The sequence below is a fragment of the Peromyscus maniculatus genome, chromosome 8, assembly GCF_049852395.1.
Source record: "Peromyscus maniculatus bairdii isolate BWxNUB_F1_BW_parent chromosome 8, HU_Pman_BW_mat_3.1, whole genome shotgun sequence".
NCBI lineage: Eukaryota > Metazoa > Chordata > Mammalia > Rodentia > Cricetidae > Peromyscus > Peromyscus maniculatus.
In genome coordinates, this window is record NC_134859.1 from 77,403,896 (window position 1) to 77,414,351 (window position 10,456).

Below are 10,456 nucleotides of genomic sequence, written 5' to 3' on the forward strand. Positions count from 1 at the left end.
CACCTCGGCATGGGTGACAGCTCATGAAAGTTGGAAACCGGAGCACACTGGACAACCTTCAGTCAACTCAACAGGTTGAAGAGCGTCTTTCCAGGTAACTCCGTTGGTGTGAGCCTTTGCCAGTCAACTTGGTGATATCTACTACTGTTAGGTAGCTCTCCCAGACAGCGTGGCTGGTCTGCAAGTGTCTCTCAGCAGTCCTCACTGCTCATCTCTGGTTGAGGAAGGAGGGGCCTAGTAAATCTGCTGAGTTTCAGTGACTTCCTGGCACTTTGTGCTACCAGTCTCCAGGAAATGGGTACACTGGACAGTGCATTCATCTGCATGGAGATGAGATTCCATTCACTCTATCATGTTTATGCTCAGAAAGAACAAAGCCAGTATCATTATTTAGTGCCTCGGTTACATGTAGACCAGTACATGGCATCAACGTGATTTTTGTGGGCAAGTAACACAAAACAAATCCTACAGATGGGAACAATAGACAGCATGTGTTTGGCTCAACCAACAGAAATGTCCGCAAGTGTAGTCTGATCAAGGGATGGCCTTCTCCATCCCTCTGTTTATTGGGTCAGTGGCTAGATTATCCTTCCCCTAAAGTGGGAAGATGACGTAAAAAAACCATCCATGCTTCTTCACCCTCACTCCGGGAGAAAGAATGGCACCAAAGGAAGTCCAGGAGCTGTAGATGAACAGTCTTATTAAATAAGAAACACAGAGCCAATTGCAGAGTTAAAAGCCCAAGAGGTCAGAGCAGTAGCTGAGAGCTGAGCTTACCCTTTGCTGCCGTTGCTGTCCTTCCTCTCAGCAAGAGTGCTACTTCCTGTGTATCTGTCTTCTTATAGACTTTCTGTTCTGCCTTCTCATTGGTTGTAAAACCAACCACATGACCTCCTCGTCACGGCCCATCTATACAGACCTCCAGGTCTTCTATGGTTGATATTGAGATTAAAGGCGTGTGTCTCCAATGCTGGCTGTATCCCTGAACACACAGAGACTTACCTAGCTCTGCCTACCAAGTGCTGGGATTACAAGCATTCGCCACCACCACCCTGCTTTCCTATGGCTTGCTAATAGCTCTGACCCCCGGGCAACTTTATTTATTAACATACAAATAACATTTTAATACAAATAAAATATCACCATAGCTGGCTGCCTTCATTCCCAGTCCTCATATGAAGAGTGATGGTATGTGAGGAGAGACAGGAATTATGCAAACCACTCAATGATCCACTGACAGATGAAAGGATAAGAAAGATGTGGTATGAACATCCAGTGGAATAACTCTGTGACCTCGAGCAGAAGGAAATTTTTCCATATGAGACAAGGTAGACAAATAAGCTACACACAGAAAGACAAATACTACATGGCTGCACATCCATGACGTATCTAAAACCGTAGAATCTGGCAAGGGATGGAGGTGGCTTGGGGCTAAAAGAGGAGCAAGAGGCGTTGCAAATGAATGAACATGAAGTTTTAGTCAAGTGAGAGAAATAATCTCTAGAGAGCTATCTTATAATACTAAGCAATGATAATGCACCGTAAAATAAAAAAAAACAGTAATAGTGAATTTTATATCAAGGGTTGTCACAGTAAAAATTAAAAGCAATAAAAGAAAAAAAAAACTAGCAAAAACCAAGGAGCAATAGCACTACACTGATATACTAATTTAGTCCAGGCCAATCCCTGACTCTGAAGGGGAGGTAGATCTCCCCATCCCTTCTGAATGTATATGATGGATGGATATACAAGAAGCAGAATGGATATTAGGAAAACAGCTGTTGTGTGGACCACAGCCTGAAGCTGCTCCAGTTTTTCTTGATGATGTGGTGTGATGCAGGCAAAATCACACCATCCAAGGCATGCTCTTCTTTCAACGCCATTGTTATCTCTGTCCCAAAGGTCTCTCTCTATGTACCCCTGGCTGTCTTGGAACTCACTATGTAGACCAGGCTGTCCTTGAACTCATAGAGATCTGCCTGCCTCTTCCTCCTCTGCTGAGATTAAAGGTGTGCACCACCATTCCCAGCTGCAAAAGTTGAATGTCACATTATCTCTTTGTACAGATATCAATGCAAATGAACCTGGGAGGGACACCTGCTGTGGGAAATTACCGGATGCTTCCCCTGCCTTCCTCCTGTACATAACAGTCATGTCTTGGGTCAAATTACCCAGATGCCTTTGGGCGTACTGTAACTTCCTCAAGAAGGGGTTAAAACAACTGTGGATTGTCCTCAGAGTATCCTGTGCTAACGGCTTGGTTGACAGCCCGAGGTACTGGTAGCAAGTACTGGAAAGCAGGTATGTCATTGTCGTTGGGTGTGTGTCCTTTAAGGACTCTTGGAAACCTCCTTCTTACTTCTGCTTTCCAGACTTAAGTCCTAACCCTAACAGTGTGAGGTAAGCAGTATTCCCCTCAGGCACCCCTAACCAGGAGGTACTCTCTCAACACACGCCAGCAGGGCCAAGTGACCACGGACTGAAACTTCTGAGATGGCAAGCCAAAAGAAAAAACGTCTCCTTTTCAGCTGATTGTCACAGCAACGGAACACTAACATGTCACTTGCTCTGGCTGCAGGGGCGGGGGTGGGGGGTGTCTCTCATCTCTGTTACCCTTGATTCAACAGCAAGGGCTGCATTCCACGGGCACCCCTTTTCAACCCCCCCCCCAGTTGTGATTCCCTGTATGGATTAAATGAACTGACTGGACATTTTCCAATTCCCAAACTTCACTCCAATTAGACTTATGACGGCTCACAGAACTCAGAAATGCATACATTGGGATTTATGCCATTCTTAGAGATCAGGTGTTAATCTCACTGGCTCTCGTGGATTTGAAATAACTGGCAATTTACCAGTTGAATGCTAAATATCTTACAATAACTCAATGCTGATTTTTAATATTTAACAGTAGTACTCAATGTTTGCTATCTTGGTACTACTTAAGAAAATATTTGACAGTGTTTATCAAAAATTAAAAATTAGGGCTGAGGAGGTTGCTTAGTGATATACTGCTTGCCTAGCATGTGCAAACCCCGGGCTCCATCCTCCGCACCGAAAAGAAAGGGTTAAAAGATATTTGCATTTTTCATAGCAATCTGAGTCCATAGGTGTTATTCAAAAACCAGGAGAGAAACATCATGGCCACGGACATTCTCTCATGGACCAGCTTAGAATCACATACACATAAATAATATACATCTCAGCATGGCTAAGACAATTCTCGTAAAAACTCCCCAGGGAAATATTATGTAACTATTAGTAGTTCCTTTTGTTTGGAACACTTTCCCACCCCCTCTGCCTAGCGTCTCTGCCAGCTCACTCCCACTTAGCCTTCAAAACTCAGGGTACCCACCCCTGCATTTGGACGCCCCTCTTCCCCTGCTTATGTAACTCGTGGGTACACCTCTTGTCAAGAGATTTATAACCTGCTGCATGGTAACCCATTGATTTGGCTTGCCAATCTTCTCTCTGGATTGCACTCATTGAGACAGAGGTATCATGCAACAAGTTCAAAATCATGGAGAGGGTGCAGGAATCAATTATTCCTAATACATACAAGCTTGGCTTCAGCTATCTAGGAGTTGCGATCACCCCTCTGCCCTCCACCCCAGCCCTGTTCACAACCCCTTCTGCCTGTCACCCCCTTCCCTGTGACCTCGTATAGAAAAGGGGAACAGTGCATTGAAATGAGTGTTTTCTGGGGTTGGTGGGTGAGACATTAGAAATGGGGACTGTGAGTTATTCCTGCAAAACTCCAGGAACCATTAACTTCCTTTGCATTTTCTTTCGAAGTTTGTTTGCCTGAATGTTGGAGTTGCCCCAGGTACACACTGACGCTGCAAGGGATCCTTGAGATTATTTCTACTTCAAGGTGACCCAGGTTCCCTCTTTCCTTGCAGAATGTCTTGAAGATGGAGAACAGTGGCCTCAGTCTGGGCTCCTAGGCCAGTTTCCTCCCCCATTCAATTGCAGCTCTGCTTCTATCCACCTCGCGCAGCATCGGGCTTCTGCCCGCCCGACTCCCGACCAAGCGCTCTGAAAGAAGGAGAACCCACAAATCTTCGCGCGGCCGGCCCGCCCCTGCCCGCGCCCGCCCGCGCCCGGCCCCATCACGTTGGCTGCCGAGCGCACCCGGCTGCGCCTTGGCGGGGAGGCGCCGAGGGTAGCTAAGGGGAGCGGGTCACGTGAGAGGAGGAGCCTGACCTACTTTCAGTGGCGGGAGGCGCATGCGTCCTGGGCTTCTGCGCTCCGGGCGGGCGGCTCACGTGGAATCGCACGTGCCCGGGGCATCCAGGCCAGGGCTGCACTGTCCTGGGGTAGCAACTGCAGGCGGAGCGGTGCGCGGGCGCTGCTGTGATCACCGTGGACCTGAAGTTCGGAAAGGACTTTTAGGAGTTTCATTTGCCCTTTGAAATCCGTAATTCGGAGTTGATCCTGTGCATTGAGGTCCCTAGAAGAAGGATCATAGCACCTCGGCCAAGGCAAGAGGGTGAAATAACTTCAGTGCCCGACAGCATCATGGGCTCCGTTTGTGGAAACCAGAAAGATAGGGCTGGACCACGCTTGAAAAGAGCAGTGACTGTGAAATAGCTCTGTAGACATTCAGGCAGAGAAATCTTGAAGATACATTATGTGCTTTTAATCTTTTTTAAGGAGTAGGCTGGCAGCAGTTAGTTAACACTGTAACGGAGGACAGACTGGCCTCAAATTAGCGGCAATCCTCCTGCCTCAACCTTCTGAGAGCTAGGATTACAGACTCCTTGCTCTATTATGTGACTTGGCTTTAAAAATACACCTATAAACAGTGTGTAATATGTTAGCATTTGAGTGAAAGATTACATGCATACCCACCCACCCCCACCCCTCCACTAAGGCACTAGCTAGAAAGGTAGACAAAGATTTGAGAGGCTGGGGACACAGGCTTACTAGCTTACTAACTCTACCAGTGCTGGAGTAACTTTAATTTTGTACTTTATAGGACTAACTTGTTTTTAGAGTTAAAAACAAATAAATAAAAAACCAGAACAATTTAATATTGTGTGGGGTGCCTGATTTGGGGCATGTAAATCATTTCCTTTTCTGTTACATTGCCAGCTCTACTCGGCCTGCCTCTGAATGTCTAAAGTATTCTGATAATTTGCATGGAAAGTTTTGAGCTCGTCAGATGAACCACATAAGTCAAGTCCTGCCCGTTGAGGAAAGGGGTATTGCCCAGGGATTCCCAGAGGTAAATATTTGCATAATAAAGCAGGTTTACACCTGCCATTGGCTTTCACTCTTCTGGTTGCTCTGAGCTGTTAGTGAGGATGTTATTATTTTTGTAGTTATTCTGTGGGTAGCTAACAGAGACTCCCATACTGTCTGGGATTGGCTGCAAGGAACAGAAGATAACCAAAGCCAGAGCTCTCATGAGACAGCTGTCTAACAAAATACCGCCTTCCCGGGTATTTTGAGTTACCAGCTAAACAATGCATAGTACTTAAGGGTATTTTTTTGCTTTTTTTTTTTTTTTCCACCTGCTGGAGCTTTCTGTGGCTTCAGCCATGACACCTCATTTTCTACCACGTTTCTTCCCAGAGACAACGAGTGAACATCTTCCTCATACTCATTGGCCCTGCGCTAGGGCCGGGGTGCACACACATTTGAACCCTTCCTAGAACTCAGGCTTAGGGACTGTGCTGACTCATTGGGGTTAAGGTACTGGCCTCTGAACTTTGGGGGAGCAAGAGAAAACAGACCCCAGGTAGGAGTGCCGGGCAGACAGCCACTGTGTCCCTCACAGCACCACTGCTGTTCCAGGCGAGGTGGGGTGGACTGAGTGACAGCCCCATCTTCCTGCACATTTATTTGCACCCAGCACTCTCCCCTGAGCTGCACACTTTTCCAGTTTAGCATAAGAACAGAAGAACTTCTCTGCTACTGAAAACAGCACCCGGGAAAGGAGAAATCAGCATTGCTGATTTGGCAGAATTCTATAAAAGGAAGTCTGCAGACACCACGGTGGAGACGCTGTTTCTTTATCTACCCGTACAGTAAGCAGTCAGTGCCTACTATATGTAGAGGCACCAGCGCTTTTGGAAAACAAAAGATCGGAACAAAACAAACAAAGAAACAAACAAAAAAGCCCAAAAGACATCCATGACTAAATCCCAGAAGCCAAAGGGAATATAATGAAGCAGACGGTGATTGACAACTATTAAAGCAGTCTTGGACACGAAGCAGCTAAGAGTCTCTGTAGAGGCTAATGCCGTGTGGTCGGTGTTCAGTTGCAAAGGCAGAGAGAGGTTGAAGAAGAGAGCCAGTGGGAGACGGTCATGAAGGATTGCTCGATTGCTCGGATCCAGTCAAACAAACAGGAGAGAAAATGGCTGTGTATATGGCTGGACACTGTGAGCATTGTAGACTGTTAAAGAGGCCAGAGTTCATGACATGGGGAGATTGTGTCAGAGGAGTGAGAGGTGATGAGAAGAAAGGTGAGGAGCCAGGATACCCAGGTCCTACTCTCCTGTGGATGTAGCTGCATCGTAAGCACTTAAAGACACTAGCTTCCGTCTTCCCAACTGCTCATGCAGTTACACCACAGAACCGGCAGGCGCTTTCCTATGTGCCCACAAATTACCCCCAAGAGTATCTGTCATGCTTGTCCTTTCCCAGATCTGGTCCCTGTCCTAGCTTACACAAAACATGACGAAACAGACCTCACTACCACTTAGCTAGCTGTTTGGGAAGGAGAGGAAAGACCCAAGAGTGTTTGCTGTGTGCTGAGCCATAGCTGCACACATACCCAGCACCCCCACAGCCATCAGGTCCTCACTGAAGTACATTCCAACATGTAAGCATTTAACAACTATCAACTCAAGTCCAAGGTGTGTGCAGAGCAGGACCAGCACCAAGGAGAGGGAAGCGATGCAGCTAAGGTGCAAAACTGGATTGGCATTCATCCTGAGGTCACAAGAGTTACACAGAAAGGCCATGCTGCTGTCGTTGTCTTGTGGACCACAAAGACCAGTAATAGTAACCTGAAAATGTCTCTTAGAAACTCCAAGACCACAGTGCACTGAGGGCATCCTAGGAGCGACCAGATGGCAGGAGACACAGACGCTTTTCTTCATATGTTTTCTCTGTCTTTCAGAAGTCTTTCTTTCTTTCTTTTTTTTTTTTTTTTTTTTTTTTTTTTTTTTTTTTTTTTTGGTTTTTTCGAGACAGGGTTTCTCTGTGTAGCTTTGGGCCTTTCCTGGATCTCTCTCTCTGTAGACCAGGCTGGCCTCGAACTCACAGAGATCCGCCTGGCTCTGCCTCCTGAGTGCTGGGATTAAAGGCGTGCGCCACCACCGCCCGGCTCAGAAGTCTTTCTTATCCATTGTTTTATCCTGTGGTGCAAGCCTTGCTTTAGGCTGAGTTGTCAATGGATGTGTGGATGTGTGGATTTATGTGGACAATCTGGAAATCTGTATACTCATCTGATAATTAAGCACACATGCATAAAGTTGTGTGAGGCTAGGTCAGGGTTTGCCCATTGTTGGCCACTAGCCAAGATCAAGTCTTGCAGAGAAAGTGGTTATGAGAGTTCATCTTTATTGTCCTCCTGACTGGATTTGGAATCACCTAGGAGACACACATATGGGTGTGTCTGTGAGGGTGTTTCCACAGAAGTTTAACTGAGGAGAGGAGACCACCCTCCACCCCCACACACTGTGTGTTCTGCAATGCCCTAGAGACTGGGATTCCAGACTGGATAGAAATGGAGAAAGGGAGGGAAGAAGGAAAAGAGTGGGAAGAAGAGGGAGAAGAAGAGGGGAAGGGAAATGGAGACTTGAGCATCATCATCCATCTTTGATTCCTGGCTGGGGACACTGTGATGGGCCACCTCATGCTCCTGGCACTAGTCTTTTCCTCTCATGATGGGCTGTGTCCCTTCGAGCCCAAATAAACCAACCATTCTCTCTTTAATTTGCCTTGATGAAGTGAGGTGTCACAGCAGAGAGAGAAGGAAGCTAATACTGTACCCTCTGGGTCACAGGTGTCTAGACAAATAAGAACAATAAGGAACTGTAAATTCTTTTCCGAGAGGATGCTTTTCTTTGAAGAATGCATGGGTGTTTCTGCCACAGTCAACATCCTACAGTCAAGCAACATGTGGTACCTGAGTTAGGTCTTCAGAGGTGAGGACCCCCCCCCCACACACACACACACAATTTTACGAGACCTTGTGTTAAACAGCTGGGGTAAAGAAAGAAATGATATTTAAGTCCTGGATACAAAAGAAAAAAGAAAAAAAAACCCTCAGAGGCTGTTAGGGGGCAGGCTTGCAAGCAGAAAATTGCCCAAATCCTAAGAGATGACCACCTAAGGATTGAACTCCCTTTCACCAAGGGGTAGAAGGACAGGCAAGATCCCTGTTTTGGGAAATGGGAGCTCCGTTTCAGGCATTGCAAAGCTACAAATTCCATAAGGCCTGGAGATTAAAAGGTACTGGGTGGGGTTGACCACATTGGTAGAAGGCGGCAAGTATTACGACGGGAGGTTCTCTTTTTCCCTCTTGATATTCAATGGTATTTGAAAACACCTGATGACTGGTAGATTGCCATGAGAGGGCACTAGAGTGTCCAGGTGATGGCACAGCTCTGGCTGTCAACAGGACATGAGGGATCAAAGTGAGAATGAAGCATGTCTTCCTGGGTAGGACAGGGTATCTCTAAGATGTATTGCTGAGGAATGGCCATAGTGTTAGGAGCTTTACACAATGCTTAAGTAGGAGTCCAGTTTTCCTTTCTCTACACTTCCTGTGAGACAAAGAAAAGCCAAACCAAACCCTTACCCTCAGATACATTGATTCTGGAATAGTTCATACCCACATCTCCCCCCCCCCCCCCGTGTGTGTGTGTGTGTGTGTGTGTGTGTGTGTGTGTGTGTGTGTGCACTCCCACACAGTGGTCAGAGGAGGGCATCAGGTGTCCTGCCCTGTCATGCTCTCAGCCTTATCCCCTTGCGGCAGGGTCTCTCACTGAACCTGGAGCTAGGCCAGCAGGCAGCAAGCCCCAGAGATCCCCCTGTCCCCATCCCACCATCTCTGAGGTTTGTAGGGCTTACAGAGATGTAAAACTGAAAACTTCTTTTGAGATTGATTTATCTTTGTTTTTTGTGTCTGGGTATTTTTGCCTGCATGTTTGTCTGTCTGTGTGCCAGTGCCTGCCAGGGCAAGAAGAGGGCATCAGACCTCCCTGGAACTGGAAGTGTAGATGATTGTTAGCTGCCATATGGGTGCTGGACATCGAAGCTAGGTCCTCTGCAAGAGCAGTCCATGCTCTTCACCAATGAGCCATCGTTCCAGCTTCTTACACTTGACTTTTTATATGGATGATAGGGATCCAAACTCAGGTACTACGGTTAGGCATGTGTAGCAAAAGCTCTTGTCCACTGAGCCGTTTCCTCAGCCCACTGGGAAAATTCTTTTTGCATTTCCTGTAAGGGATGGCTCCCTGCTTTGATAACACACCAGCCATGCCATAGCTTGTTCTCAGATACAAAGTTACTGATGTGTGTCAATCAGGATGGATCAGGGTAAGTCACAGTAACAAAGAAACTCAAATCCTAGTGGTTTGAAAGAGTAAAGATTTATCTCTTGTTCATTACAGGTTGGTGCTCCATCTCGTCTTTGTTCTTCATTGGGGACTGAGATAGAAGGCACAGCCTTTATCTGGTTTCTTTGGCAGAATGAAAATCGAGCTCATAGGAACCACAACTGCATGAAACACTCCAGCTTGGAGGTGACTCTTCAATTCTTGGGCTAGAACTGATCATGTGGCCTCACTCAACCAGAGTGGGTAAGTGCTCTTGTGATGCCAGGAGGAAGAAGGACCTGGAATTCTGGTGAGCATCTTTAACTGTGTGTCTGTTGCCTCAAGGTGGCTCAACAAAGTCCGACTTCCATGGGCAAGCTGAAATACTAGAAATGATATTGACGGTAGGAATAATAATATATTGTATTCACTGGACACAACTTATCAGAATGGAGCTAGACACTTGTCTAAGCACTTTTCCTGTGACCTCGGAGACAGAGCGAATAACAGAAAAGGTTGCTGTAGGGTAGATTGGAGTGCAGACTTGGAGCCAAGTAGATTTTATTATTAGCAGAAAATTAACTTATTTTATAAACCAGGTTTAAGAATTGGTATGTATTGCCGGGCAGTGGTGGCACGCGCGCCTTTAATCCCAGTACTTGGGAGGCAAAGCCAGGTAGATCTTTGTGAGTTTGAGGCCAGCCTGGGCTACAGAGTGAGTTCCAGGAAAAAAAAAAAAGAATTGGTATGAATTGATTTTAGATATATATCCATGTTCACTGTCTAAAGACTGGGTTTGGTATATAAGGAGACAATGGAGGTGTACATTCAAGGATACTAAGACATTTGTAGGACCTTGTTTTCTGTCCTGTGCTGTCCACAGTGATATTAGT